We start from the raw sequence: 14190 nt of genomic DNA, 5'->3' as shown, positions 1-14190 counted from the left end.
AGCAACGAATGCCCAATGCATCCAAAAATAAAGAAAGAAAGAAATTTACTTAAAAAAAAAAACAAATAAAACAGATGGGGACTTTTCTGGTGGTCCAGCAGTTAAGATTTTGCCTTCCAGTGCAGGGGGTGCGGGTTTGATCCCTGGTTTTGGAGCTAAGATCCCACATGCCTCACAAACAAGAAACCAAAACATAAAACAGAAGCAATATTGGAACAAATTCAATAAAGACTTAAAAAAAAAAAAAAAAAACACAGAGAAAGACAATACCAAAAAAGAAAACTGCAGGCCAATATCGTTGATAAATATAGATGCAAAAATTCTCAACTGAATATTAGAAAACCGAATCCGACAACACATAAGAGGATCATACACCATGACCAAATTTGATTCACCCCAGTGTCACAAAGTTGTTTCAACATATGCAAATCAATCAACATGATACACCCCATCAACAAAGGAAAAACAAGAAACAAACGATCATCTCAATAGATGGTGAAAAAGCATTTGAAAAGCTTCAACATCCATTCATGACAAAAACACTTACCAAAGTGGGTATAGAGGAAACATATCTCAACATAATAAAAGCTATTTATGACAAACCCACAGCCAATATAATACTCAACGTTCATAAGCTGAAAGCCTTCCCGCTAAAATCTGGAACAAAACAAGGATGCCCACTCTCACGTCTTCTCTTCAACATAGTATTGGAAGTCCTAGCCACAACAATCAGACAAGAAAAAGAAATAAAATCTAACCAAATTGGAAGGGAAGAGGTAAAGTTGTCATTATATGCAGATGACATGATAATATATATAAAGGAAACCCTAAAAATTCCACACAAACACTACTAGAACTGATAAGCAAATTCAGCAAAGTAGCAGGATACAAGATTAACATATATAAGTTGGTGGCATTTCCTGGTTTTTCTTTCTTTTTTTAAAAAAATTTATTTTGGCTGCATTGCTGTGCACGGGCTTTCTCTAGTTGTGGCCAGTGGGGACTAGACTTTCTTGTGGTGCACAGGCTTCTCATTGCAGTGGCTTCTCTTGTTGTGGAGCACGGGCTCTAGGCACGCAGGCTTAAGTAGTTGTGGCACATGGGCTCAGTATTTGTGGCTCACTGGCTCTAGAGTGCAGGCTAAGTAGTTGTGGCACACAGGTTTAGTTGCTCCACGGCATGTGAGATCTTCCTGCATCAGGGCTCAAACCTGTGTCCCCTGTATTGGCAGGCGGATTCTCAACCACGGAGCCACCAGGGAAGTCCCTGGTTGCATTTCTTTACACTAACAATGAAATATCAGAAAGGAAATGTAAACAAGCAATCTTTTTTTTAATGGCATCAAAAAAATAAAATGCTTAGGAATAAACCTCACCAAGGAGGTGAAAGACTTATATACTGAGAACTACAAAACATTAGTAAAGGAAACTGAAGATGATTCAAAGAAATGGAAAGACATCCCACACTCTTGGATGGGAAGAATTAATACTGTTAAAACGGCTATACTACCCAAAGCAATCTACAGATTTAATGTGATCCCTATCAAATTACCCATGACATTTTCCCCAGAACTAGAACAAATAATCCTAAAATGTATCTGGAACCATAAAAAGTCAGAAATGTGAACACAATCCCCAGGAAAAAGAACAAAGCAGGAGGCATAACCCTCCTAAACTTCAGACAATACTACAAAGTTACAGTAATCAAAGCCACATGGTATCGGCACAGAAAGAGATACATGGATCAATGGAATAGAATAGAGAGCTAAGAAATAAACCCACACACCTATGGTCAATTAACCTTTGACAAAGGAGGCAAGAATATACAATGGGGAAAAGATAGTCTCTTCAGCAAGTGGTGTTTTGAAAGTTGGAGAGCCGTATGCAAATCAGTGAAGTCAGAACATACCCTCACACCATACACAAAAACAAACTCAAAACGGCTTATATGCTTAAATATAAGATAGGACACCTTATAACTCCTAGAAGAGAACATAAGCAAAACATTCTCTGACATAAGTCATACCAAAATTTTCCTAGGTAGTTCTCCTTAGGCAGTACAAATACAGTAAGACACCTACATATGAACCTTCAAGTTGCAAACTTTCAAAGATGCAAACGTCCATTCGCATGTCCAATCATGTAAGTTAGTTCACGTGTCTGGCATACATTGTCACGTGCATGCTTCCTCTATATGTGGTTGTGCTTTTGTGTACTTTACAGTACTGTATAGAGTACAGTAGTACAGTACCTTTATTTCAAGCCCAAGATGCCTGGAAGCAAGCGTAAAAGCAGAGGTGATGTAGCTGGTACTGTTAAGAAGCGCCAAGCGATAATGACGGAAACAAAAGTGAAAGTAATTGAGAGAGTGGAGCGAGGCAAAAAGATGTTAGACATCGCTCATTCTTATAACATGAATCATTCAATCACTGGCACGAATCTAAAGAACAAGGACAAGATCATGGAACATGTGAAGTCTGCTGTGCCGACGATGTTGACAAAATATCCAAGAAGCATGGAAAAGTGATGGAGGAGATGGAGAAACTTCTCAGTGTGCGGATGCAGGATCAACATCAGCGCTGAGTCCTGCTCAACTTAACGCTGATTCAAGAGAAAGCTAAAAGTCTTTATGAAGACTTGAAGAAGAAACACGGCAAAGAATCAGAGGGCACATCTTTTAATGCCAGCCATGGCTGGTTTCATCGGTTCAAGGCTAGAGCCCACCTTCACAATGTAAAAGTAAGTGGAGAGACAGTAAGTGCAGATAGGGTAGCTGTCCAGGAACTTCCAGAAACACTTTGAGAAATTATTGATGATGGTGTGTATTTACCCAACCAGGTTTTTAATGTGGATGAGACACAACTGTACTGGAAGAGGATGCCAGACCGAAGTTACATCAGTAAGGAGGAAAAGTTGATGCCGGGCTGTAAAGCAGCAAAGGATAGGCTAACTGTTGTTTGGTGGCAATGCTTCCGGTGAATTGAAGCTGAAACCTCTCTTAGTTTATCATTCACAGAACCCAAGAACCCTTAAAAACATAGCCAAGGGCTCTCTTCCTGTTGTGTGGAAGCATAACCCCAAATCCCGGATTACACAGGCCACGTTCCAGGACTGGTTTTGCCACCACTGTATCCCAGATGTAGAGAAATATTGCTTGGAGAAGGACGTTCCAGCAAAACATTCTTTTGCTGCTCGACTATGCTCTGGGCCACCCCCCATTCATGGATGACTTTCATCCCAACGTCAAAGTACTGCATCTGTCACCAAATATTACGCTGCTCATCCAACCTATGGACCAGGGCGTTATACCGACTTTCAAGAAATATTATTTATGTCACACTTTTTGTCAGGCAGTAAAGGGAAGTGACAAATCAGGAACAACCTAGGGACAACTTTGGAAGGACTATAACATCTACAAGACCATAAAAAACATTGACTTTGCATGGTGTGAGGGTATGGCGGTCACCATGAATGGGGTTTGGAAGAACCTTTGCCCACAGTTTGTTCATGACTTTTGTGGATTTGAGAAGGTAGATCAGAAGTCCGAAGAGGTCTTCAGCAACGTAGTGACCCTCAGCGAGAAGCTGGAGCTAGATCTGCAAGAGGACGATTTCGCTGAACTCCTTGCTGTGCAACATGAGGAGCTTACTGATGGAATTGGAGGCCCAGAGAAAGGATGAAGAGGGACAGGAGGAAGAAAAAGTAACTGAAGAACTGAAGAGATTCACGACACAGAAAATGGCAAGGGAATCTTCGTTATTTGAGGAAGCACTGTTAGTTTTTGAGGCACAGGACCCGAACCTAGAATGGGACCCAAAGGTGGCAGCAGCCATTCAGAATGCAATCCAGTGCTACCTTGTCATCTATGATGAGAAAAAAAGAGCTACTACCCAGACATCAATGGATCATTCTTTCAAGAGGGTAGATAGAATTAAATCCAGCAAGGAACCAGAACCTTTGCCATCAACGTCAGGTATGAGTGAAATTGAAGCTTGCCCTCTGTCTCCTACTTCTGATAATCCTTCACCTCTACCATCTCCCACCTCCTCTCCCTCCTCCAATCAGTAACTCTTCTCGCCTGTTCCCTCGATGCCAGCCCGAGTATCCCAGCTGTTGTACTGTATTACTGTACTTTTCAAGTTACTGTACTGTAAGATTAAAAATGCTTTCTTTGTTTTTGTGCTTGTTTTTTATGTATTGTTTGCGTGAAAAGTATTATAAACCTATTACGGTACAATACCGTATAGCCGACTGTGTAAGTTGGGTACCTAGGTGAACTTTGTTGGACTTACAAACAAATTGGACTTACAAACGCACTCTTGGAACAGAACTTGTTCATATGTAGGGGACTTACTGTAAAAGCAAAAAAGAAACAGGAACTAATCAAACTTATAAGCTTTTGCACAGCAAAGGAAACCATAATCAAAATGAAAATACACCCTATGGACTGGGAGACAATATTAGCAAATGATGAGACTGACAAGGGCTTAATTTCCAAACTATACAAACAGCTCATACAACTCAATAACAAAATAACAAATAGCTCAATGGAAAAATGGGTAGAAGACCTAAATAAACATTTCTCCAAAGAAGACATACAGAGAGCCAATAGGCACATGAAAAGATGCTCATCATCACTAATTATTAGATAAACGCAAATCCAAATTACAATGAGGTATCACTTCACACTGATCAGAATGGCCATCATTAAAAAAAATCTACAATTAACACATGCTGGAGGGGGTATGGGGAAAAGGGAACCCTTCTACACTGTCAGTGGCCATGTAAGTTGGTGCAGCCACTATGGAAAACAGTATGGAGGTTCCTCAAAAAAACTATAAAGAGAGTTGCCATATGATCTAGCAATCCCACTTGTGGACATATATCTAGACAAAACTATAATTCAAAAAGATACATGAAACCCTATGTTCATAGCAGCACTATTTATAATAGCCAAGACATGGAAACAACCTAAATGTTCATTGAAAAATGAATGTATAAAGAAGGTGTGGTATACGTATACAATAGATATTACTCAGACATAAAAAGAATGAAGTAATGCCATTTGCAGCAACATGGATGCACCTAGAGATAATGATACTAAGTGAAGTAAGTCAGAGAGAGAAAGACAAATACCATATAATATCACTTATATGTGGAATCGAAAACAGGACACAAATGAACATGTCAGCGAAACAGAAACAAGCACACAGATATAGAAAAGAGAGTTGTGGTTGCCAAGGAGAGAGTGAAGGAAAGATTGGGAGTTTTGGAATAGCAGAAGCAAACTATTCTACATAGGATGGACAACCCACAAAGGCCTACTGTACAGCAGAGGAAACTATATTCAATATCCTGTGATTAACCATAATGGAAAAGAATATATATAGATATATAGATATATAGCTATAGATATATATAGATAGATATATAGATAGATAGATATAAAACTGAATCACTTTGCTGCACAGCAGAAATTAATACAACAATGTATAAAGGCTGCAGAGGGTGTGGAGAAAAGGGAACCCTCCTGAACTGTTGGTGGGAATGTAAACTGATACAGCCACTATGGAGAACAGTATGGAGATTCCTTAAAAGCTAAAAATAGAAGTACCATATGACCCAGCAATCCCACTACTGGGCATATACCCGGAGAAAACCATAATTCAAAATGATACATGTACCACAATGTTCACTATAGCACTATTTACAATAGCCAGGACATAGAAGCAACCTAAATGTCCATCGACAGATGAATATATAAAGAAGATGTGGCACATCTATACAATGGACTATTACTCAGCCACAAAAAGGAACAAAATTGAGTTATTTGCAGTGAGGTGGTTGGACCTAGAGTCTGTCATACAGAGTGAAGTAAGTCAGAAAGAGAAAAACAAATACCGTACGCTAACACATATATATGGAATCTAGAAAAATGTTACTGACGAACCTAGTGACAGGGCAGGAATAAAGACACAGATGTAGAGAACGGACTTAAGGACACAGGGGGCAAGGGGAGACAGGGATGAAGTGAGAGAGTAGCACTGACATATATACACTACCAAATGTAAAATAGCTAGTGGTAAGCTGCCGCATAGCACAGGGAGATCAGCTCGGTGCTTTATGTCCCCCAGAGGGGTGGGATAGGGAGTGTGGGAGGGAGGCTCAAGAGGGGGGGATATGGGGAATATATGTATACATATAGCTGATTCACTTTGTTGTAAAGCAGAAACTAATACAGTGTTATAAAGTAAGTATACTCCAATAAACATGTATTTAAAAAACCCACAACATTGTAAATCAACTACACTTGAAAATATTTCTTAAGTGCAAAAAATTTTCTGAATGCAAGTTTTACTGTGTGTGTGTACCACAGGTTCAATATATATGAATTATGTCAAATTGATTACATTGCTTTTCAAAATAAAGAATTTTTGATATTTTACATCAGCTTCATGTTATAAATGCAGAAAAACTATATTATTTTTTTCTGAAGTTCAGAAATAGCCATTTTGCTCATTCGGTATACTATAAACCATTAACTATTAAAAAGGGACTCGTGACCTCTTCTTTCCAAAGAAATATTTCTCCACTCACACAGGTTTAATAGAATGTTCCGCCATGAACTGACTTCCCACCTTAGAGACACGAGATTTGCATCCTGAAATCTCTTTCTTGCAAAAATGTCCAATTATCATCCTAGCATTACAGAAAAGAAATGCTTTTTGCCAGATCTCAAATTCCATACAACTTTAGTCAAGACATCATGTATTGTTTTTTTCACACACACACAGACTGTATTTTATTTTTACAAGAGATAAATCAACTGACACCAAGCATTGTAAATGGATGACCACAACAAAAGCAACAATGATTGCAATTACCAAACACGAAACACACTCATACTATGTCATAATATTGACATTCGGTCCAGTAATCCTCCACTGTAACAGCTCCTTTACTTTGCAGTGAAAGACATCATGTATTCTTAAATAATCAGCACTCACCTGAGGTCTTTAAAAATCAACATAAACATAATTTTGTGTTCTCTTTCATTTACTCTGGTTCTAAGTGGTCATTTCTAAACGAAAGTATTTAAGTATGTTAACGTCATCTTATAACATCATATTTCAAATGACTACCGTGTCTCCAAAGATGAAATATGAGGAACTCACAATTAGGCTCTCCAAAGTTTTGCTCTCTGAATGTGTATGACCCTTCTGCTGAACTCCACACTGTTCATTATTCTCTGAGAATATTCTTTTTCTTGTATGGCCATCTCACATGCTCTTTCATTTCATGAAGTTTTTTCCTACAATGTTATGCCTAGTTTATTTCTGAGAATATGCATTATTTCAGAATGATATTTACAGACACAAAGACATCTCTATAATTCCCTGAGAGTTTCAAAAACTCCTTCTTCTTTTTTTTTTTAATACCTAGATTCTGAAGCTCTCCACAAAGCATTACTAAACTTGCATTTACATAAGTATCTACATATTAATCACACATTAATGCATTCACAATTGTATTATGATTTATTGCTAATTTTGGAGCATAAATGTAGCTGTCTTATTTACCACCCTCTTGGAAATCACTTTAATATTTGCACTTAGGACTTGAAAGAGAATGGATAAATAAAAACCTGAAGAATATGCAAATACAATTTATATATTTCTCATAAAATTAGGTGATTATCTAACCTTTATCCAGAAAAAAAGAAGAGCCCAGATACTCTGCAGGCATGATCCTCGAGAATGTGTGGTCTTCCAGCAGGAAAACATGCAGTAACCCATGTGGCAGAGTTTACCTGTGACCAACCGGGGTTAGTGACCTATGCATTCCTTACATGCAACATATCAGGAGTGGAAAAAGGGAATTTGTCCGTTGTGGCAATAAGTATAATGAAGATTTGTAGCAGGTCATGCTCATATGTTCAACACAGGTACAATCAAAAGTTTGTTCAATTCTGGTAGATCTAAGTCTGTATCTGTTACCTTGTCTTTAACGAGGAAATGTCAGAACTGACTTGCCAAAAAAAAAAATAAAGTGTTTTGTTTGTTTGTTTGTTTTAATTAGAGTCACGGTGAGTAAGGCAGAGCTCAGAACAGCTAATGTGACTTAGTGATTCTCTCATCAGGAAATACAGTTTCTACTTCCTTGTTTATTCTCCGCATCCTGTAGTAAGTAAAGTTTCAATGAAAGATAAATCTACAGCGTGAAAAGAAAAGAAAACTTACATGTGTTGATAAGGTCATTTTGACAGGTTTCACCACGTATGTCAGTGTTTCTGGGGATGGACACAAGCCAGAGCTCCCTACTCTGACATTTTCACTGATGTCATTCCCCTTGATCCTCAATTTGAAAGTGGATGAAAATGTTTTCTATGCTTTCTTCTTTAAGAAATTAAATAAAGAATGCTTTCTAGACATGATCCTCTAAAGATTCTCAGTCAGTGGTCATCAACAGAGGAAAAGCACAGAATCTCATCCCCACAGAAGGGTGACATTCAGTCAGGTAAGAAAATTCTCCCCGAAATCAGAGCTTCATCTTTAACATGCAATCAAAGGCTTTCACAGGTTCTTCATCACTCTGCACTCAGCCCTACCATATGGGATTGGCTCTGAGAATCTCACATCAGATGACTGACAAACATGTCATAGTACACTGATCTGGTACCAGATCCTGACTCTCTTAATGATCTCCCGCAGGGACATTGGAATATTCTAGGATATTTCCTGGAGCCCTCTATTCGACACAGGTACACTTGCAAGTAGAAACAGAAGCTTGGATTCTCACTGGGACCCCTGCTCTGTCCAACCAACCTCTCTAGAAATATGATGTTCTAATCTCTCCTGATTAGAACATTTCAAGGTCTCTCCCTGTGCTAATTTAGTAAAGGTAAAAGAGAAACAAGAAAGAGCAAACTATGCAGGGAGCAATATATAAGATTCCTTTACTTAATGTATTTATCTGATATACCCAAATACTGAGAAACACAGATTCATTTCATAATGTTCAAGAAAAGAGGAGGAGGAACCTCCATGCCAACAGTATATATAAAATGGAATCAATATTGCCTAAGCTCCAGCTTAAGCTTAGCTACGAGGTACTAACCCTTCTCATAAAGAAGCAATAGTTCTCCATCATTTGAAGCACACTGAGGACTCAGACAGCTGGACACTGAAGGTGTAGCCTCCTCACTCGAATTCTGTACCTGCATCACAGAGCAGTGAAATATTCCCAAAGAATTATTAACGATGAGGGGGGGGGAGGCGAAATATAAAAGATGAATCCATAGTCTGTCCTACCATCTGTTCTGTTGGATATTACCACCATCTTGGCCCAATATGACCTTCCCACTTTTCTCCGGGCCTCCCTACTTTCCACCTCCATCCTCTCATTATATCTTACGTACACTTGGGAACGACTCTAGTTTTTCCACTTATCTTTATCAACAAGTAATCCAAATAGCAACTGTGTATATAACTCCTTAGAAACCTCAGGTCTGACTCAGTAATAATACATGACCTTCGAAGTCCAAAGTTTTCCCAATTCCCTTTATTATTTTTTTTTCTAATTTCCATGTACTTACACTCTTAAGACCTCCACTGTTCTCAGGTTCGTCTTCCCTGCAAAATCTGTCAACCTAGACATAGACTTAAGTACCACCCTCTAATTATCTCGTAGGGAATCCAGTTTTTAAAAAAGCCTCAGCAAGCCTTATGGACTTTATTAAAGACTCTTTAAGATAACCCATGGGAGATAGCAGCACACCCACAGATATCTACCTAATACACCCTCAGATTAATTTTTTTTTTCTTTTTTATAAAGTCTCTTCTGGCCAATGAAGACTCTCAGCTCTTCTTCTTCAACATATGCAGTGTCTCACCCTTCTGATTACTCTCTGCTCTATCCCAGGTCCACTCCCTTTCCTGATATTACATTCTTTCCCAATTTTGTATGTTGGTAAAATCAAATAACATAAAGTATAACATGTTAATTATTATAAAGTGCACCATTCAGTGATATTAAATGCATTCATATCATTGGGTGATCAACATCACCATTTATCTTTCTAATTCTTTTCTACGTTTTAAAACTGTAACTCTATATCCTTTAAACATAACTTTCCTTTTTGTTCCATAACCACCTGAAAAGCATCATTACCCTCCCAATTTCTATGGTTTTGACTACACTAAGTACCCCATATAATTGAAATAAGTAGTTGTATCGTTATGACTCACTAAAAGTCACAAAAATGGCATTTTTGGTAGCTAAATTTCCTCAAGATTCATCCATGTTGTAGCATATTCCTAGATCTTTTCCTTCTTAACACTGAATAATATTGTATTATATGGGTATACCACACTTTGCTTATCCAGGAACTAGTGGGTGAACACTTAGGTTGCTTTCATATTTTAGCTACTGCGATTATTACTGCTCTAAACACTGGAGTACAAATATTTCTTTAAGACCCTGATTTCAATACCTTTGGGTATACCTCATAGTAAAATTCCTGGATCATGTAGTAACTCTATTTTTCAATATCTGAAAAATTGCCATACTCTTTTGCAAAGCAGCTGTATCATTCTGCCTTCCCTCTGACATAGCACAATGGTTCCAACTCCCTCACATCCTCACCAATAGTTGTTTTCTGCTTGTGTATGTGTGTGTGTGCTTGTGTGTGTATGCATGCACACAAATATATAGACATGAATTTAGTGATATGGAGCATCTATTCAAGTGCTTAGTCATTTGTACATCTTTTTGAAGAACCATCTATTCAAGTCTTTTATCCATTTTGAATCAGGGTGTTTGCTTTTTGTTCAGTTGTAGGAGTTCTCTGTATATTCTGAATAGAAATCTCTTGTCAGATAGATGGCGCTGAAATATTTTCTCCCATCTTGTGGGTTGCCATTTTATTCTGTTTACATTTCTTTGATTCACATTTTTTTTAACTTATGTACTGCAAATTGTTTATTTTTTTGTTAGCTGTACCTTTGTTGTTCCTTCGTTTCATATTGAGGAAAACACTGCCAAATCCAACATCATGAAGCTCTTGTCCTGCATCTTCTTCTAAGACTTTTTATTTTATTAGGTCTTATATTTAGTTTCTCGATAAGTTTTCATTAATTTTTGCATATGATGTTAGGTAAGGGTCCATCTTCCTTCTTTTGCATGTTGACCACAAGACTTCTCAGCACCATGTGTTGAAAATACTATCCTTTCTACTTTGAAAAGTCTTGGCAACTTGTCAAAAATCATTTGGCCATATATCAGGGTTTATTTCTGGGTGTTCTATTCTATTCTATTGGTCTTGAATAAGGGAGAAAATAGTATAACCTATCCAGGTTGATGAAGAACATAAAGAAAGACCAGGACTGAGAATTAGGAGGGCAATATAAAACAGCAGGGAGTAAAAGACAGTGTGAGAGAAGATCTTGTATTTGCGAGTTCATGGAAATAGGATCATGCTAAAACCACTGACTTTGAACAATACGGTAAATGTGCCAGCAAGAAACATAACACTTACCCATCTCTGGGAAATATAGTATGGGCATAAAGATAAACTACACACAAATATATTAAAAAGGGAAGGGTTTTCATGGTGTGAGAATATTGTGGCATTTGAAATACAATTTACTTCTGTTCTACCATTGTCTCTAAAATTTATCAAAGTGTATATACAAGCAATTCCAATTCTGGTAATGTGCTTGACAGGTTTATATATGAACTTCACTAGAGCAGTAAATGTACATTCATACTAGGACTGTTCCCTAAACCAAAAAACAAAACACAAAAACTGCAAAGACTAGAGTTCACTTTGCCAACACACATACAGATGCAATGATGGTTAACGGTCCAAAAACAGAAGGTGAGCATGGGTGCAAGAGGTTAATCCCCAGGCTGGGGTGGGGTGCAGAGTTTGAGGGTAACACAAGTAGAGAAGGCTTTTGTCCTAGCCTTGATTTTTGAGGTATGGAAATTCACAGGTCACTACCTTCATTTCAAACTGAATGAATGCACTATTCAATTTTTTTAAACAGGCTAAGTAAACATGAGTGATAATAAATTTCAAACTGTCACTAATCAAATAAGATACTAAGAAAACTTAAATAATACGATTTAAGAATGAAGTAGAGAGATTGTCCCACATGGTAGCATTCAAAGACCCAGAGCTTGATGCCTCTCATGGGCACACCAAAGTCACAACTGTTTACAGAACAGCAATAGATGAAAAAGGCCGGGACCTACCATAAAAGATGTTTTACAGCTAAAGATATAAGGAAGGCACCTCGACAAGACAGAAAGGAAGGGCAAAAGCTCAATAGAGTCAAGACCCATACCACCAAGTGGGTGGCCCACAAATGGGAGAATAATTACAATTTCAGAGGTGCTCCCAGGTAGCAAGGGGTATGAAGCCAACATCAGGCTCCCAAGCCCAGGGATCCTGTTCTGGAAAGAAGAGTTCCTAGAAAGTTGGGCTTTGAAGACCAGTAGTGCTTATTTTCCAGAGAGCCAGAGGGTTGTGGGAAATAGAGATTCCACTCTTAAAAGATGCTCACAAAATCCCACATGATCTGAGAATCAGAACAGAAGCAGTCATTTGAAAGGATCCCGGGTCACACCTACCTCCTGATCTTGGAGAGTCTCCCAGAGAGTCAAGAGGCAACTACAGCACAGCCTCAGGGACAGAGACACTGGCAGCAGCCATTCGGGGGAGCTCCTTCTACCTCGTGGACGCTGGTACCAGCAAGCATAATTTCAGAATCCTCCCTCTAGCTTATCAGCCTCAGGACAGAGCCCCACCCATTTCCACCAGACTATAGACACAAGTACTAGGATGCTGCAGGCCAAGCAACTAACTGAGCAGGGCCATAGCCCCATCCACCAGCAAACAGGCTGCCTTCAGATCCTCTCAGTGCACAGCTGCCCCTGGACATGGGTCCAGCCACCAAAAGCCCCAGGACCAGCCTCCACACCTCAGTGGACAGGCACCAGCCCCAGAGTCCCTGGCCCCTCTGACAAGTGAGCCTGCTCTGGCCTTGGAGTCAGCCTCACCATCGGCAGGTGATAACTGCACAGGGACTGGATGGAGCTTGGACCTACCCAACAGCAAACCTGCTCTAGCAGTGGGATCAGCCTCATACACCAATGGGCACACACCAGCTCCAGGAATACCACAGTCCAGCAGCCTGTGCAACCAGGCCACTTAATTGCAGGCCAGAAGCAGCCATGGACTCAGCTGGGTCCTGACCCTGCCCATCAGAATGCCAACACAAGATTAGGGATACCCCCGACCCTGCAGAGAGCTGTGTCAGGAACAGTGATCCAACACCAACTCTGTGGCTCCTGGGCCCTGCAGCCAGAACGCAGAACTTGTCTCTTCCTCCCAGTAGCCAGCATAGCCCCAGAACCAGTGAATGGGCACTAGCCCTGATATCACCTGGACTGCAATTCTACCCATAAGTGAACCAGCACCAGATTTGGTGTCCCCCAGAGTTGTGCAGCCAGCTGCCTTATGATTTAGTCTCACCAAGCAGCACAGACAGCCTCCATACAAGGCAGAGCCTGGCAAACAAGCAGTCTGGGGGCAGCCAAGCCTACCAGACTACCCACAGTAGTCAGCCCACCACAGCAGAAGAGCCCAAGCAGCCCACATAGGGGGTACACCTAGAATATATAGCTCTAGTGACCAGGGGAGAGGGGGCTGCAGGGACCCATAGGACATCTCCTACAAAAGGCCACTTCCCCAAGGTCAGGAAATGTAACGAACCTACTACACACATAGCAATAAAAACAGGAAGTTAAGAAAAATGAGGTGACACAGAAACACGATCCAAATGAAGGACCAAGATAAGAATTCAGAAGAAGATCTAAGTGAAGTGGAGATAGCCAATCTCCTCAACAAAGGGTTCAAGGTAATGACTGTAAAAATGATCAAAGAACTCAGGAGAAGAATGGACGACCAGAGCAAGAAGTTAGAATGTTTTTAAAAAGAGTTAGACCATTAAAGAACAACAAAACAGAGATGAGGAATACAGTAACTGAAATGAAAAATACATTAAAGGAAACTACTGTAGACTAAATGATACAGAGGAATGAATCAGAAAACTGAAGGACAGAGTACTGGCAATCACTGAAGATGAACGGTAAAACAATAGATTAAAATGAAATGAGGAAAGTT

Source organism: Balaenoptera borealis (assembly GCF_965194805.1).
Source record: "Balaenoptera borealis genome assembly, chromosome: 5".
NCBI lineage: Eukaryota > Metazoa > Chordata > Mammalia > Artiodactyla > Balaenopteridae > Balaenoptera > Balaenoptera borealis.
The sequence above is the reverse complement of the archived record's forward strand: the minus strand, read 5'-3'. Positions refer to the sequence as shown.